This window comes from Mizuhopecten yessoensis, unplaced genomic scaffold (genome assembly GCF_002113885.1).
Source record: "Mizuhopecten yessoensis strain PY_sf001 unplaced genomic scaffold, ASM211388v2 scaffold6893, whole genome shotgun sequence".
NCBI classification, from domain to species: domain Eukaryota; kingdom Metazoa; phylum Mollusca; class Bivalvia; order Pectinida; family Pectinidae; genus Mizuhopecten; species Mizuhopecten yessoensis.
In genome coordinates, this window is record NW_018406777.1 from 170,128 (window position 1) to 189,873 (window position 19,746).

General features: G+C 37.0%; 1 protein-coding gene across 1 annotated transcript in view; it reads left to right on the forward strand.

The window, feature by feature from the left end:
- The first annotated feature begins 11,476 nt into the window (after positions 1–11,476).
- Positions 11,477–19,746, forward strand: part of LOC110452807 (solute carrier family 46 member 3-like) — a 41,219-nt gene continuing 32,949 nt past the window's right edge. Inside the window, exon 1 of the mRNA XM_021501492.1 lies at positions 11,477–11,652. The gene's annotated coding sequence lies outside the window, so the exon portion shown is untranslated. The remainder of the gene's footprint in view (positions 11,653–19,746) is intronic.

The following is a 19,746-nucleotide window of genomic DNA, read 5'->3' on the forward strand; positions in this document are numbered from 1 at the left end:
TAGCATTACCCAGTGTTACAGGTAAGCACAGGTCTACAGAACGATACTATAATTACCCAGTGTTACAGCACAACTCAGTTCTACAACAGGATACTATCATTATCCAGTGTTACAAGTAAACTCAGCTCTACAACACGATACTATCATTATCCAGCATTACAGGTAAACTCGGTTCTACAACATGATACTATCATTACCCAGTGTTACAGCACAACTCAGTTCTACAACACGATACTATTATTACCCATTTTTACAGGTAAACACAGTTCTACTGCACGATACTATCATTATCAAGTGTTAAAGGTAAACTCAGTTCTACAACACGATACTATCATTACCCAGTGTTAAAGGTAAACTCAGTTCCACAACACGATATTATAATTGCCCAGTGTTACAAGTAAGCACAGGTCTACAGAACAATACTATAGTTACACAGTGTTACAGGTTACCTCAGTTCTATAACACAAACCGATACTATAACTACCCAGTGTCAAAGGTAAACTCAGTTCTACAACACGATACTATCAATACCAAGTGTTACAGGTAAACTCAGTTCTACAACACGATACTATCATTACCCAGTGTTAAAGGTAAACTCAGTTTTACACCACGATACTATCATTACCCAGTGCTAAAGGTAAACTCAATTTTACACCACGATACTATAATTACCTAGTGCTACAGGTAAACACAGGTCTACAACACGATACTAGCATTACCCAGTGTTAAAGGTAAACTCAGTTCCACAACACGATACTATAATTACCAAGTGTTACAAGTAAGCACAGGTCTACAGAACAATACTATAATTACCCAGTGTTAAAGGTAAACTCAGTTTTACACCACGATACTATCATTACCCAGTGCTACAGGTAAACACAGTTCCACAGCACGATACTATCATTACCCAGTGCTACAGGTAAACACAGGTCTACATAACGATACTATCATTACCCAGTGTTAAAGGTAAACTGAGTTCCACAACACGATACTATCATTATCCAGTGCTACAAGCAAACTCAGTTTTACAACACGATACTATCATTACCCAGTGGTACAGGTAAACACAGTTCTACAGCACGATACTATCATTACCCAGTGTTAAAGGTAACCTCAGTTCTACAACAAGATACTATCATTACCCAGTGTTACAAGCAAACTCAGTTTTACAACACGATACTATCATTACCAAGTGTTACAGGTTAACTCAGTTCTACAACACGATACTATCATTACCCAGTGTTACAGGTTCACACAGTCCTACATAACGATACTATCATTACCCAGTGCTACAGGTAAACACAGTTCCACAGCACGATACTATCATTACCCAGTGTTACAGGTAACCTCAGTTCTACAACACGATACTATCATTACCCAGTGCTACAGGTAAACACAGGTCTACATAACGATACTATTATTACCCAGTGTTACAGGTAACCTCAGTTCTACAACACGATACGATACTATCATTACCCAGTGGTACAGGTAAACACAGTTCTACATAACGATACTATCATTACCTAATGGTACAGGTACATGTAAACTCAGTTTTACAACACGATTCTATCATTACCCAGTGGTACCGGTAAACACAGTTCTACAGCACGATACTATCCTTACCCAGTGTTAAAGGTAAACTCAGTTCTACAACACGATACTATCATTACCTAGTGGTACAGGTAAACTCAGTTTTACACCACGATACTATCATTACCCAGTGGTACAAGTAAACTCAGTTTTACACCACGATACTATCATTACCTAGTGGTACCTATAGTTACACAGTGTTACAGGTTACCTCAGTTCTACAACACGATACGATACTATCATTACCCAGTGGTACAGGCAAACTCAGTTCTACATAACGATACTATCATTACCTAATGGTAGTTACACAGTGTTACAGGTTACCTCAGTTCTACAACACGATACGATACTATCATTACCCAGTGGTACAGGTAAACACAGTTCTACATAACGATACTATCATTACCTAATGGTACAGGTACATGTAAACTCAGTTTTACAACACGTTACTATAATTACCTAGTGGTACAGGCAAACTCAGTTCCACAACAAGATGCTATAATTACCAAGTGTTACAAGTAAGCACAGGTCTACAGAAAGAAACTATAAGAACACAGTGTTACAGGTTACCTCAGTTCTACAACACGATACGATACTATCATTACCCAGTGGTACAGGTAAACTCAGGTTTACACCACGATACTATCATTACCTAGTGGTACAGGCAAACTCAGTTCCACAACAAGATACTATAATTACCAAGTGTTACAAGTAAGCACAGGTCTACAGAACGATACTATAAGTACACAGTGTTACAGGTTACCTCAGTTCTACAACACGATACGATACTTTAATTACCCAGTGTTAAAGGTGAACTCAGTTCTACAACACGATACTATCATTACCATGCTGGATACAGTCATACCTGAGTGAACGACGACATTGTGTTGCCATCGGATCTGCCACCTCACATGACAAAGTACTAGATTTCGGGGTTCCACAAGGGTCGGTGCTAGTACCACGAAAATATTGTATGTACTCCAAACCGATTGGAGAGATTTGTCGACGCCATAGCATTCGCTATCATTGCTATGCTGATGACACACAAATTTGCATGGTCATAAAACCACAGGACAGTTGGAATACAGTCTCAGAAAGTCTGGAAGCTTGTCTGACAGATATCAGTATCTGGATGAACGCCAACATGCTTAAACTTAATCAGGAAAAGACGGAACTAATCGTCTTTTCCCCAAAGTGTCAGCAAACAATGGCTCTCCAGCTCAAGGTTGGTGCCAGAACTATTGAGACTGTTCCAGCTGTTAAAAACCTAGGGGTATACTTTGACAGTTCTCTGAACATGGAGAAACAAGTGAACGCTATTGCCAAATCCTGTTACTACCAGATCAGGAACATCGGCTGTATTCGGCAGTTTCTAACTGCAGATGCATGCAAGATTTTGGTGCATTCACTTGTTACCTCTCGGTTGGATTATGGTAACGCCCTGCTCTGTGGTATATCTGACAAACTAACTAGTCGTCTGCAGAGGGTTCAGAACACTGCAGCACGGCTAGTTACTCGTACTCGAAAGAGAGAGCACATCACACCTGCGCTTTATTCGTTGCACTGGTTACCTGTACGATACAGGTCGCAGTACAAAATTCTGGTATACACATACAAGGCACTGAATGGAACAGCTCCTCAGTACCTACAGGAACTTGTTACCCTGTATCAGCCGTCAAGATCACTGCGGTCGGAGTCAGAATCTTTGTTGTGTGTCCCAAAATCTCGTACTGTGACCTACGGAAACAGATGCTTTGGGAGGGTTTCGGCTACGTTGTGGAATAGCTTACCATCTGCTATTAGGAAGTCGAATACCCTGGCCAAGTTCAAGAGGGACATAAAAACTCACCTCTTCACGTCTGCATTTTAGAATCTTTGCAAAGACGTCATGTAAATACCACCCTTTTATTTGTTCAATTATGTGCACATTGCTTGTTAAATGTATGAAAGTGATTGCAAGCCTTTGTTGTTTGTTTTCACAATTATAACCATTACTATTATCCATATGTTGTAAAGCGCCTTAGAGTAATTTTACAAATTATAAAGGGCGCTAAATAAATGCTGTGTATTATTATTTTTATTATAATTACCCAGTGCTACAGGCAAACTCAGTCTTACACCACGATACTATCATTGCCCAGTGGTACAGGTAAACACAGTTCTACAGCATGATACTATCATTACCCAGTGCTACAGGTAAACACAGGTCTACATAACGTTACTATCATTACCCAGTGCTACAGGTAAACACAGGTCTACATAACGATACTATTATTACCCAGTGTTACAGGTAAACTCAGTTCTACAACACGATACTATCATTACCCAGTGTTACAGGTTAACTCAGTTTTACAACACGATGCTATCATTACCCAGTGTAACAGGTAAACTCAGTTTTGCAACACGATACTATTATTACCTAGTGGTACAGGTAAACTCTGTTTTACAACACGATACGTTTTTTACCTAGTGGTAAAGGCAAACTCAGTTTTACAACACGATACTATCATTACCCAGTGTTTCAGGTAAACACAGTTCTACAGCAGGATATTATCATTACCCACTGTTACAGATAAACTCAGTTCTACAGCACGATACTATCATTACCAAGTGTTACATGTAAACTCAGTTTTACAACACGATTCTATCATTACCCAGTGTTACAGGTAAACTCAGTTATACAACACGATACTTTAATTACCTACTTATACCGGTAAACTCAGTTCTACAACACGATACTATCATTACCCAGTGTTACAGGTAAACACAAGTCTACAGAACGATACTATAATTACACAGTGTTACATGTAAACACAAGTCTACAGAACGATACTATTATTACCCAGTGTTACAGGTAAACTCAGTTATACAACACGATACTTTAATTTCCTACTTATACCGGTAAACTCAGTTCTACAACACGATACTATCATAACCCAGTGTTTCAGGTAAGCACAAGTCTACAGAACGATACTATAATTACACAGTGTTACAGGTAATTTCAGTTCTACAACACGATATTATAATTACCCAGTGTTGCAGGTAAACTCAGTTCTACAGCACGATACTATCATACAAATGTAACCCAGTGTTACAGTTTAATACATTTCTATAAAACTTTACTTACACAACCAGTTTTACAGGTAAACACAGTTCTACAACGTTACTATCTTTATCCAGTTTTACAGGTAAGCTCAGTTCTACAACAATTTAATTCATTATTATTATTACACATGCGTATTGGGCGTGTGCCTAGATTTGCAAGATACCTGTTTTAACAGCTGCGCATCCAAGATGGCCTCTGCGACCTCTGATTTATTAACACATTTAAAGGTGTTCGCCAAAGTGATGCCTATGGTCATTCGCTATGTTAAATATGGCTAAAAACAATGTATGTATACGTGTATGATGGCATTGAAATCCTTTTTTGATGTATCTTCGTGACTTTGGGGGACTTCTGTAATGGTACCTATTACAATAAGTACTTGTTATTATTATCATTCTTCTTCCGCCGTAAAAATTTGTCCACGCGTTTTCTCAGAATTATAAGTTGGAATCCTTTGAATTACATGTATTGGGGCGTGTGTCTAGATATGCAAGATAACAGCTGCGCATCTGAGATGGCCGCCACGGCCTCTGCTTTATTGACACATTTATAGGTTACGCTAAGGTGATGCCAATGGTCTCTCTCTATGTCCAATATTACTTTAAGTTGGTATGTTAGTATACTATGGCGCTGATGCATCTTTGCGAGTATGGGGGATACGAGTAGTTCGATATAACTGAAGATGAATCACTTTCCAAAGTTAAAAACAAGTGTCCTTAGCATAATCGTCTTCAACAGTTCAACTTACTAACCTATTTCATCCCTCGCGGCTCATACCCCAACCCGCACTACAGGAAGAGCATCAGTACCATGTTCATGATCAATTGTGTGGTACAAATCAGTTTGTATGTAGTTGAACATTTCAAAAGCGCGCTCGCATTCCATGGCAAACGTGAGGACTTCATTTTTACGGTCGTAGACGTTTCACATGATTTCAGACATAGTCCAGTCAACGCCTACACTTCCAGGACACCTGTAGGACCGTATGTGTTAACTTGATCCTTGAGGAGTCTCATTTGGTATATGGTGGACGTTGCATATTTAACTATATCTAGAATATGCCGTGTTAAGAGTTTAATAACAGAAACATTACGTCAATTGCCTTAATGCTTCACGATACAATGTGCGTTTTAGTTTGTTTGTTTGAGCACAGGTGTTCTGTTGTGCGGTTGAATTGTACTTCTAACCTTTTATTTAACTGTGCCACAACTCACTTGGATATTACGACACAGATACGGAAGCACCTACACAAGACCAGTGTATACTCTGGGTGGGTTGATGGAGTTGAGTGGAAAAGGGAAAAACAGCACTTGGCCTAAAGATTTTACGGTACGGCTATTTCGGGTACGGAACTCTGGCAGTCTTCGTGGGGGTTCAAAGTGTGATAAGCCAATGCAAGTAGGGACTGTGTCTTAAGTACCTGTAGTCTTCAATTGATGAAACCATGGGTAAAAGAACTGAAAATAGGAACATTTCTTTATTCAAATCAAATGCAATTGCAAATTGTTAAACGGCTTGTATTATCATACATGCTACGTAAGATAATTTATAGTTAAATATACCACGTCCACCATATACCAAATGAGACTCCTCAAGGATCAAGTTAACACATACGGTCCTACAGGTAACTAGGGACTGTGTCTTAAGTACCTTTGGTCTTCAATTAATAAAACCATGGCGTGGGGTAAAAGTACTGAGAATAGGAACATTTCTTTATTCAAATCAAATGCATTTGCAAATTGTTAAACGACCTGTATTATCATACATGCTACGTAAGATAATATAGATACTGCTACATGTATATCATATGTCCTATAACACTTATTATTACGCGTACCTGTATATGGTATGTATATAATATCATAGATAACCTACCATTACACACCACTCAGTTCAGTTATCGTCCTGTGACCCATTACCTTTATTCTAACGTTAGTAAACACTTGGTAGTGTTGGAGACTAGAACAGTGTAGTGCTGACATTTTCTTTACATAATAAAGCATCTTTACACAACATTCATCACGGTTTTATCTCACGTTTGCCACAAAAGCCAACAAATACAGTATTCAATACTTCAAATGGGTATCGTTAAATGTTTAAATTGAGCATGATAGCAATTCACAGTTGTAGCAGTCCAACATAAATGGCAACAACCACAAGATCAAACTATTTTTCAGTTATTTTCATTCTTTTTTTTTTCACGACTAAATATACATTTATTTCGAAAGCCTTTCAATGTCAAATCCAAAAATTGAAAAGCCATTATTATCTCGTTTAAACGCGATCAGGCGTGTACTATCTCAAAATATATTAATTTATTACATTTTTGCCAGTGAAATATCGGATTCTATCAACTTGATAAAAATGATATCTTTCACACAGTGAAAATATCACTTTTTGGTATTGGCCAATCATAACGGTATCCTCTATTCGCTGCATTTAATGGCAACGATTTTTTTGTTCAGATTCAAATGAAGCGACGGTAGAATAAGTGGTTATTAGAATATTGCGCTAATTATTACGCTTCTGATTTCCGCCCTTCTTTAATGCATTACATTTGTCATGTTTTATGCTTTAAAATGTAATAACAAGAATATTGAATGGTGCTTTAGTAATAACAGATATATTTCACTCGAGTGGCTAATATTTTGATATTTTTCACGAGTGCGCAGCACGAGTGAAAAATAACAAAATATTAGCCACACGAGTGAAATATATGTGTTATTACTGAAGACACCATTAAATATCCTCTATATAATTCCATTAATACGTTATTTAAGGAAATCCTTTTCCATTTTGATCGTGTTTTGTGATAGCAACTCCTGTATAGCATGAATAAATTTCTTATAAATGGCAAAACCATCATTGATAACTTACTTCTGCTCATATAGAGTTATCACCTCATTAACTGACCCAGATTGAAAGCCTATCCAGATATGTATAGGGGTTTTCTGTGGACGGTTTCTTATTCCATTGTCAAACATATATACATGCAATCTGTTCAGTAAGAGTATCAGCCTGAAAACTGCATAAGACTAGGTTAACTCTGCCCACATCAATCGTTAATGACGTCACACAATTGTGTTTCTTTCCAAGAAAATTTGCATCGCTCCACCGACACGTATCGTTGTCTACGTAATGGAAACTTAGTTAGAGATGATACAAATGTAACTCCAGTTAATAGGAATATTATTTATCGGATATTTGTTTAGACTGTAAATATTCTCTTGTAACTTGAAATCAATTTAACAATGAATCCGGTTTTTTATGGGTCTTCTCATTCTTACTCTAATTCATTTAATATGTTATTTGTTTGTATTATTTAAAGTTTGAGAAAGATAGTGTTTTCAATCTGATGATTAATTCGAGTACCTCCAACATGTAGTATTTCTAAATCTTCGCCCACTGTCAGTAATATGAAAAACTTCTGAAATACTCTCTTACAAATATTGACATATTCATAATAATTCAATAAACTTGCTAAATTCAATTTTTTTTCTTCTGTTTTTGGTTAATAAAACCCAAATTAATTTATCAGATCACTCCCTAATCTCAATATATATGGGAGTGATCTGCTGCTTGTACATAATCGATGGCAATAAAACAGATGAACTTGAGAAACAGTCTAAACGACCTTGTTTGTTATTAGGACCATGCCAAGTCTATAAACTATTATCTGAGCTTACAATTCTCCGTATATAAATAACATACAGGGGGATTTGCATTGGAATCTGATTACAAAGTTATTGAAAGAAAGCAGTTGACAATCAGTTCCAGAACGGCATACCTAGATTTAGAATATCCTCACATAAGTGAAATATAGAAACGGATGCATATCATAATACTGATAGTAGAAATCAACTTTGTATATTTTGTAGCATACAAGATGTTGAAGATGTTGAGGGTTCGTGTCCCTCTACAGACAAAGTACTAGGGTCTTCCAATGTAGTTTTAGGTACGTGTACATAAAGTAACCGCCCTTTAATTCCGTTTCGGATAGAACTGTATCTCGTTTGGGTCAATGTACTTTCGTTTACCAGGTAGCTCAGTCGGATAGAGCGACAGAATAAAGTCAATGGTCCAAGGTTCGAATCCTGGTCTTGCTCCGTTGCACACTTACATTGAGAACAGGTTAATTTACATTACCTTCCGTCAAAAAATCACAAAGTATGATTTTCTTTGTAGAAGTGATTTATCAAACTATTTTCATAGCGGGAAAAAAGTTTCAGATGCCAAGTTACGTTTTGGTAATTATGTGGGGATCGTTAAGTGTCCGTATTTTGAGACGTTGTGTAAATTCTCTCGTGAGAACATACTATATAAGAACAAAAAGTGGGTTTACTGTAAAGTCTGCACACAACAAAATGTGAAATGGAAAATTACTTTTATTGCTATTGCAAAGAAATAAAGATACATGAAAAGCTTTAGAAAATGCGTTGTGGGGCTGTTTATACTGGCGTAGTGTGGGATAGGAGTTATTCATGTAAATTATGTTTTTGTATATATACTTGTATATAATGCTGTATTCTGAACCAATAAGTCTCAAGGCTCAAGGTATTAAAGAGCTAAGACTTGCTTATGGCTACAAATAAAGAGCAAATACTCACGCACATCAATTCCGCAGACACATATGCTTTTGAAAATATAGTAAGATAGTCATATTTCACACTTCTAATATACCAAAGTGATCGGCAAAATTAGATGTTTCCTTTTGATTTTCTGTTGACGAAACCAAATCAGTGTAAACATATAAATATATCTATGTATATGGTGTTGTATAACAGACATGCATATTACAACCTTTCAATATCGAATGGCCTGTGGGAATAGTTCCGAATCATTTAAGACCAATAATGCTAGCGAAATATTATATACTGCCAACTTGTTTAACCTTGAACTAACGTTTTTGGCACAATTTTATCTTCAATTAAAAAGCGAGTCTAAAATGTCATGAGGACTATAAGTCAGAATAAAATAAGTAATAGTATTTCAATGATGGAAAATTCGTTTATATCTATTGTACTTTCTCGAAAGGAAGTTTGTTTGGCTTGCGGTGTTGATATTCCTCAAACTATCGACTAAGTGAAACGTTTACTTGGAACCTTTCAGTCAGAAAGTGACAGCGCCATGTGCTGCAGTCCACATGCTTTGTTTTTTCCTGTCTATCGAATGATGTATTTTGACCATAGACTACAACTGGATATATGTGTACCTTTCCAGCAACGCTTAGGATTTATTGATAGTCTACGGAAATCAGAAAATAAAATAAATGGTCGACTTTGGTACATTTAACTGCATTCTACATACAAAACGGTAAACTGATAAATCAGTTTACGTTTTCAGAGAGGTAGATGAACGTTTTGTTTGGTTGGATGGATGTACGCCTTTAAGATCACACTGGCTACATGTAAATGAGCACGTTTCTTTCTCATTTCGATTACATTTATGCATACGGTGATACAGGTATTCCGGTAAGACGCTCTATGTTGCTATCGAGAATCGCTATGTTCGAGCATCTTCTGTAAATAATATCCCTATCCCTCTCCGTTGGCGTTGAAAACATAGCTAATGTACCTTATCCCTGAGTCTGCGACTAGCAATTAACATGTTAAAAGGAAAACACAGTTTTGACTGATATTTGGTGAGTATTTATTACGTCATTTGTAATCTAAAACGAAATATTTTAACCTTGACCCCGTGAAATACAATTCTGTACATATTCTGTATATGGGTGTATCTAGCATACATATAAAACATAACAAGCATGCAAATATATGACATTGTTAAAACAGAAACGCATAAAAGATAGGTAGTGTGATTCCTGAAATAACATTTTCAGAATAATAATTTTGGCACATATATTACATATATGTAGTATAAAAATAAATTTAAACAAGACAATGTTGATAAAGGTCCTGAGCTTTCCAAAGGTAGGGAAGAGCCCTACCAGCGACGTCCGCTCAGGTTCCAACACTGCCCAACCTTGGTGACTATGGTTAAATTGTAAAGTAAAGATAACAGAAAAAAAATCTCGAAAACCACACTTATCACATATTGCCTTCAACAAATCACATATTACTCTATTTATAGAAGAGCAAATGTTAAGAACTGAAAAGTTTAACTGCGTTAAATGCGGAATGAGTGAATCAATCTGCTTATAGTCAATAACAAAATTAAGATAACACTCCAATGTAGTGTACCACTAACGTAACATTCAAACAAACCAAAGTATTGGTTTTCGATTTGAACCCAGCATCGCTTAACGCTATTGCAACTCAATTGCCATATCTGCTAAAATGAAGGAATGGATATGTATGAAGTAGCATGATTAATTCAAGTAGTAAAAATTATGAATATTTTTAAATTTTTAAAATTAAAACAAAACAATTTTGAAACTTACATACAGGACTTCATAAGGTAACAATGCTTTAAGCACCTGACTTCCCCAGCCATCTTAATGTAGCATTCTCAGCTTACATACATAGATAAGTTAAACGTTTTTTGGTATTGAAAGCTGAAACAAAAGATAAATATCTTACCTTTAAAAATTATTTCTTCAGTTAGATAGAATATACAACTACTTATATATTTTCCAAATCAACGGAAAATTGAGTGTTTGTTATCCAAGATGTCGTTAAGCAGACACAACCTGATACAATTGCTTGGTGCTCTAACATGGGAAATTTTAACACAGAAGAATGATCGATACTTGGCTTTATGAACGAGTCTGACGGTTTCAGAGGCTTAACGGTTACACAGCGCTCAGTGTTGGACTGACGTTGGGAAGTCATGACGTACGCGGGTCAACCCACGGAACGGTCAGCTTGTTTGCCAGTCCCCTACCTCTATGCAACTTGCCTCGGTTGGTCAAATAATGGAAGTTATGTTGATCTGAATGGACAGTCTGTGTGAGAAGTGCTGCTACGCCACGGACATATAAGTTATAGTTCAAACAGGTAAGTATACACTGTGCTGTTTACATGTACCATATTTAATGAGAAACATTTTTTCATTTCAGCAAGCTTTACATATAACTTCAATCTTGTTTAATTTCGTAAATTTGAATGACCAGAATGTTTGTACTATAATTTCGTAACTAGATGTTTTAGACACCAACTAGAAACAAGGAAATTGTCGAATATATAAAGGACAATCAAAATATAAATGGTCAATTAAAATACATATTGGTCTATTAAACATACATTGATCAATTAAAATAGCCATTCGTCTAGTAAAATACGCATTAATCAATTTAAATATGCACGGGTTAGTCAAATAGCTCTGTTGCTATTTATTCTACATCAGTAACCAAACGTTAATGTATAACGCAAAATAAAACTACAAACTGAAACACAGTCATATCAGCTGTAAATGTCATGATCCGATTGTTGATGTCATAACCATGACGTTGTAATGGTTACGCTGGATACCACTCACCCTCCCTGATTCATTGGGCAAGCACATACGACACATTGTGAATGCATTATTTGAAATAAGTGCTGAATTTCGAACAATTTATTCCACAGATAGTAAATGTAACTATTTTGCGTTCGTTATAGCGTGTGTCATAAGCAATGTGAATGCCAACAGGGTAAAGGCAAATTCAACAATGAATGCTAACTAAACAGAGACAAGGTCATTAAAGCGCTAGTGCGTTACATAGTACATTGATTCCGCCTTTATCTTGTAGGCATTCATTGCCTATGATTGCCAACTGAAAACATTTTAATGCTGAAATAACACATGCGCGTGTATGATTTTTACTGATTTACTTGTGTATGTACAACAACCTTTGGGGAAAATATTTTCTCCTCCCCGTTATATATATAAGAATTGAAATTAAGGCACGAAACATATTTCCGTTCAAATATAGTCCATGATGCATATATCATTGAAACTACGTTTAAAAAGAACTGTGATACATATCATCATAAAAAGACTCGTTTCAACCTTTATATTAATGTTCCAAAAAAATGCTGTATTTTTTTCATCTTAGGAAGATCTTTATTAGGGGCTTACAGCCGTACACCATTTCAATATTTCCACTGCACTTGTTTGCCCTATATGATTTTTGCGAGTGTACAAGAAAGTTTGTTTGAGCGCCAAATCCATGTTTGTGTATGAAAATGGTTTCATAGACACGGGCCCTAAACTTAATACCTTTGCTCAATTGTCTAGGAAGGCTTTATAGTCAGTTTGAAAATGTCTCATGACCTGAATTTTTGATAGATAATTTCAATGACATCAACATTACTCATTAAACTACGATCATGAAATTAATGCTCAGGGGCGAACAGCATTACGTGACCTTTCGCTAATGGAAATTATACACAACCAACCATTCACTTTAATTAATGAAGAAAAAAACCTGCTTCTTTTCGGTATAAAGGTTTGCGCCATGTCCTTTTCAAGGAGAGATAATCTATATAATTTGATAACAATACAGTATCTGTGGCCTGAGGCTATTCCGTCTATTCGTATTGCAGAGTTATCTGCTCTTGTGAGCAGGTATTGATTGTTACGTCAATAGTTTGTGAGAGAAAATTACGTCGTTTTCTAAAAAATGTATGACGTTACTCTCACAAAGAAATGACGTAACAATCAATACCGACTCACAAGAGCAGATAACTCTGCAATACGAAAAGACGACATACAACCAGTTAAGTAAAGACTGGAAACAATAGTCTAGACTGCTTCTTGTTCAAATACATCCAATTATCAATTCCTGGTTATGTGGAAAAATGTATCTACTATATGATCTCTGTATTAAACCTAGGTACCAATGTTTCAGTGATTAACTTACAGAGATATTTATAGTGCCTCTCTACTAGAAAGTCGTACGATCATCGTTTTGTGAATCTATTATTCATAAATGTAACAATCCGTAAACACAGAACGCGCACTTAAAACTGACAGTAAGCCTACAGGGTCATAAACATGTGCTTTGAATTAGATAATTACAGATACCATCATTTAGACGAAACAAAATAATTGCATCTGAATTTAAAATATCACCTGTTTCGGTTCCATCAGTTCTTAAGCGAATGAATATTAAAAACATTCGATTATGTTCCAGGAGCAAGAGTCAAAAGTTGCCTTCGTCCGTCATGCAGTTTAGTTTTATCTAAATATGTATTGTGTGTGTCCAAATGTGCACTCGACACATGCATTACACTACATTATGTACTATTTCAGGTTGATACGCGAACGCGCCTCTTCGGTATCCACTCAGTGTGCCAAGTTTTACATCATCAATCAATTAAGGCGATCCCTCTGTTTTTTTGTAAGAGCAAAAGTAGTTGTTGTTGATTACTCTTTATTATCGATTTGTGTTTTGAACCAATTAATGAAATTTTTCACAACCATCCTGAAGAAACCTTTTCACACGTTTTCGATAAAAACACATCATCCCTAAACTACGCATGATTCCGTTTCAATTGCTTTAATTTTATTCTCCTGTTCGATTGACTGTAAAACACGCCATTACTACGATAAGGATCAAAGTAAACGAACTACACCTGTATACTGAATTACCTCAGATCAGTGATTGGAAATTACCATGTCTAATGATAGTCAAAATTGCTGCATAGGAACTAAATCTGGACTTTCTGGCAATAATAAATGTATCAAATGAACGAAGGAAAATTACGATCCGGTGGGGTTTTATCTACCTTCTGAAAAAAAGACAAAAAGCTGTCTGTAAAAGAGAAATGAAAAATGGTACAGTTGTAACTAGGGCATATTGTACAAACTAATATACAATGTATTTCAGTGTCAGTGATGCGCACGACAGGATGTGTAACATCTGCGCTGTAAAACAGTAACAATCTACCTTTATCTAATTACTGTTTTGTATACGATACTTGCACCTCATAAACCAAACAGAGCGAGTTTTCATGCACAAGAATTTCGAGAAGCGCTTATCAGTTAAACAGACATGCTATAAGACATACTATATAAGGTTGACGAAGCCAGTACCACAGACATACTATACAAGGTTGACGAAGCCAGTACCACAGACATACTATACAAGGTTGACGAAGCCAGTACCACAGACATACAATACAAGGTTGACGAACTCAGTACCACAGACATACAATACAAGGTTGACGAAGCCAGTACCACAGACATACTATATAAGGTTGACGACGCCAGTACCACAGACATGCTATATAAGGTTGACGACGCCAGTACCACAGACATACAATACAAGGTTGACGAAGCCAGTACCACAGACATACAATACAAGGTTGACGAAGCCAGTACCACAGACATACTATATAAGGTTGACGACGCCAGTACCACAGACATACTATATAAGGTTGACGACGCCAGTACCACAGACATACTATATAAGGTTGACGACGCCAGTACCACAGACATACTATATAAGGTTGACGACGCCAGTACCACAGACATACTATATAAGGTTGACGACGCCAGTACCACAGACATACTATATAAGGTTGACGACGCCAGTACCACAGACATACAATACAAGGTTGACGAAGCCAGTACCACAGACATACAATACAAGGTTGACGAAGCCAGTACCACAGACATACTATATAAGGTTGACGAAGCCAATTCCACAGACATACTATACGAGGTTGACGAAGCCAGTACCACAGACATACTATATAAGGTTGACGAAGCCAATTCCACAGACATACTATACAAGGTTGACGAACTCAGTACCACAGACATACTATATCAGGTTGACGAACTCAGTACCACAGACATACTATATCAGGTTGACGAAGACTGTACCACTACCAGACAAACACATCAGGACATATCACTTATGTCATTACTTTAGCGTGTTCTACAGACACATACTCATAAATCTTTACGTAAATTACTGGAACCTTGTCTCGTTATACGCTCTATTTATTTATAGAAATATCAATCTTTAGTGATAAATACGAGATTTTGAAAGTCTTACTCCTGGCCTTCCGATTACTGTGTCTACGTTCGACAGGGATGACTGATTAGTAACCTCTCCAATTTACACGTCCTTTTATAAATCCCGTTAGTGTTGTGGCCAGATCTGGAAATGTTGCAACTGGAAAAATCGACCATACTGATGAAAAGCAATAATAACCACGGAATTGTCAACGATGGGTGACTGGTAAAGCATGATAATGCTGATGCAATCAATTACATGTATAAGGGAGATCACTCTTTAACATTAATTCGTTGAATGCGTAAGATAGCATCTTGTTGACACAAACCCGATAAAACGCTAGAGGTACTTTCACACGAACACACGTTTTAGATGGATGCAAAATAATATTTGGTTATTCCTATGGAGGATTTATATCATCTTATTAATGAAATACTTTCGAAAGCTTTCAAAAGAATTGTTTCACCCCATTAAAAAAATCAACCCTAAAACACGGGATTCCGTTAAAGTTGCCTAAATTGAATGTTCCTGTTCTTTTAACTGTAAAACATGTCATTACTGTTATCAGGATCAAACACAAGATTTACTTTTAATTACCTCAGACCAGGGATTGGAAATTACCATTTCAAGCGATAAATTTCGCTTACGTGGTATTTATTTCAAACTTCCTGGGAAAAAGTAGGATAAAATGTTATCTTAATTGAAAATACTTATTTTTGGCTTCCGGTGTTAGCTGAGAACTTTAAGCCGCACTGGACATCAGACTCAAATTTAACAGTTATTTTCAAAATATTTCCATCTGCTCTGCACTGCCACTATATAACCTAACCAAACAAAATAGAAAGATATCAGATTATAATTCTCACATAATTCCCATTGGTGTAGTGATATGGAGAACACGTTCGTGACGTCGGTTTAACCGATGATCAATGTAACTCGCAACAATTTATGTAGTTATGTTGTATAAAAGGTGAATATCCTCACGGGGGAATATATTGATTAAATTGTTGAAATTAAATTGATGATTTTGTGTTGATTTCCACGAATTATATATATTTTTGCCGGGAACGGTCGCGTGTACTCGTCACGTCACAAAAACAAGTCCCACTGACAGACAGCGCGAAATTTGACTTTGAAATGCGATAACAGGTTGGAAATATGAGAAAAACTTAAATTAAAAACGGAAATATAAGTATTAAACTGCCTTCTTTGGAAAGTTATTGTCCTGTAATTCTCGCAGGATTGCAGACAAATTAATCATAACGCGCGGTAAATATAACTGTTATGAGAAGAACATATTGTGTATTTGACAAGATATATTATAACGCGTGCAGCTTGGTGTGCATCAAGTTTTAGATAATGCTTACTGAATATCCTGCTGGTCTAACTAGTTTTACTCTGTTCTAGATATGCACGTGCTGATCTGATGTCAAGTATCGGTTAACTTTATTCTCTCTTCTTTGTTAACATTCAGCTGAAGATTATTTTTTAAATTTCATCATCATTTTATCTTATCTGCATAACAAGACACGCCGTCGTGTGCTTCATAGGGGCAGTGGTGGCTAAGTGATCACTAGCCCTCTACCAATGGGTCGCGGGTTCGATGCCTATATTGGCCATGGGCAGTCGCAAGGTATTACCCGCAGGTCGGAGGTTTTTCTCCAGGTACTCCGGCTTCCATCCTCCGCCACAACCTGCCACGTCCTTAACTGACCATAGCTCTTAATAGGACGTAAGTAATACAGGCTGTGTATGTACGGCACAATACCGGCTAAAAACTGAACGCTTTGAACCCTTGTCGAGCAAGCCACTTTAATCATGTTTTCAATAATTATATCAAAATCAATTATACTGGCGCCTGCCTGTGAACAAAAAATGTAACAGCTCGGCTTTTATAGAAAATAATGTTACAATTGATTATCATCGGAAATGATCAACTATTCTTTTTTAAATATAACCCGTGGAACGGATAGTGTAAGGTTAAATCTACAAACACTGGGCTGTCGACAAACTCTGTAAGTTGGTTACATTTTATTATTTAGGATACACCATTATATTGTAGTAATGTTATAAGTTCTGTAGCCTTTGGCTCAGTCGTTATGATACCTAGACATATAAAATACAGCTTCTTGTCTTTCTAAAATTCTAAACTCTGTGACGAGTTTGTCACACTGCAAGCCTTTCGGTTGTTGGATGACAGCAGTAGAGTGTAGTGGGTAAACAATAGTATACTCACAGCCAGTGAAAGTGGTTCCCTGTGCACTAGCATTTCTGTTACCGGTCTAGTCTCTTTATTTACAGACGCGCCTCTAAATTGACAGACTAGACAGTATATTGACAGACTAGCCACTATATTGACGTATAAGCCTCTGTATGGGCGGATTAGCCTATAAATGGACGGATTAGCCTCTATAAGGAATGATTAGCCTCCATTTTGACGGATTAGCCTCTATATCGACGGACTAGCCAATATATTAACAGAATAGCCTCTATATTGACGGATTAGCCAATATATTAACAGACTAGCCTCTTTATTGACGGGTTAGCCTCCATATTGATGGATTAGCCTCTATATTGACGGATTAGCCTCTATAGTTATGGATTGGCCAATATATTAACAGACTAGCCACTATATTACATACACGCTGGCCTAGTTCGTGCTTTTTGATAAAATAGATAAATGTAATCATTGCCGATTAACTTCCTAATGAAATTTGCTAATTCATCAGTTGCAGTATGACAAGTCGCATGCCTTAATAATAAAATAACATGCTATACAAGAGATACAACGAAACCTCCTCATGTAACGTTCCTCGTGTTACGGGTCTTATTCCATTCCGTGTTTTAGCAATTCCGTACCTCATGCAATGGTCTTATTCCATTCCGTGTTTTAGCAAATCCGTACCTCATGTAACGGTGTTATTCCATTCCGTGTTTTAGCAAATCCGTACCTCATGTTTAGAGTCTTATTCCGTTCCGTGTTTTAGTCAACCCGTACCTGATGTAACGGTCTTATTCCATTCTGTGTTTTAGTCAATCCGTACCTCACGTTAAGGGTCTTATTCCGTTCTGTGTTTCAATCAATCGTTACCTCATGCTATGGGTCTTATTCCGTTCTGTTGTAGCAAATCCGTACCTCATGTAACGGTCTTATTCCATTCTGTATTTTAGTCAATCCGTACCTGATGTAACGGTCTTATTCCATTCTGTGTTTTAGTGAATCCGTACCTCACGTTAAGGGTCTTATTCCGTTCTGTGTTTCAATCAATCGTTACCTCATGCTATGGGTCTTATTCCGTTCTGTTGTAGCAAATCCGTACCTCATGTAACGGTCTTATTCCATTCCGTGTTTTAGCAAATCTGTACCTTATGTTAATGGTTTTATTCCATTCCGTGTTTTAGAAAAGCCGTACCTCATGTTAAGGGCCTTATTCCGTTTCGTGTTTTAGTAAATCCTTACCTCATGTTAAGGGTCATATTCCGTTCTGTGTTTAAGTCAACCCGTACCTCATGTTTAGGGCCTTATTCCGTTCGGTGTTTAAGTCAACCCGTACCTCATGTTTAGGGTCATATTCCGTTCTGTGCTTAGGTCAACCCGTACCTTATGTTTAGGGTCATATTCCGTTCTGTGTTTAAGTCAACCCGTACCTCATGTTAAGGGTCATATTCCGTTCTGTGTTTAAGTCAACCCGTACCTCATGTTTAGGGTCTTATTCCGTTCCGTGTTAAAGTCAACCCGTACCTCATGTTAAGGGTCATATTCCGTTCTGTGTTTAAGTGAACCCGTACCTCATGTTTAGGGTCATATTCCGTTCTGCGCTTAGGTCAAACCGTACCTCATGTTTAGGGACATATTCCGTTCTGTGTTTAAGTCAACCCGTATCTCATGTTTAGGGTCATATTCCGTTCTGTGCTTAAGTCAACCCGTACCTCATGTTTAGGGTCATATTCCGTTCTGCGCTTAGGTCAAACCGTACCTCATGTTTAGGGACATATTCCGTTCGGTGTTTAAGTCAACCCGTACCTCATGTTTAGGGTCATATTCCGTTCTGCGCTTAGGTCAACCCGTACCTCATGTTTAGGGTCATATTCCGTTCTGTGCTTAAGTCAACCCGTACCCCATGTTTAGGATCATATTCCGTTC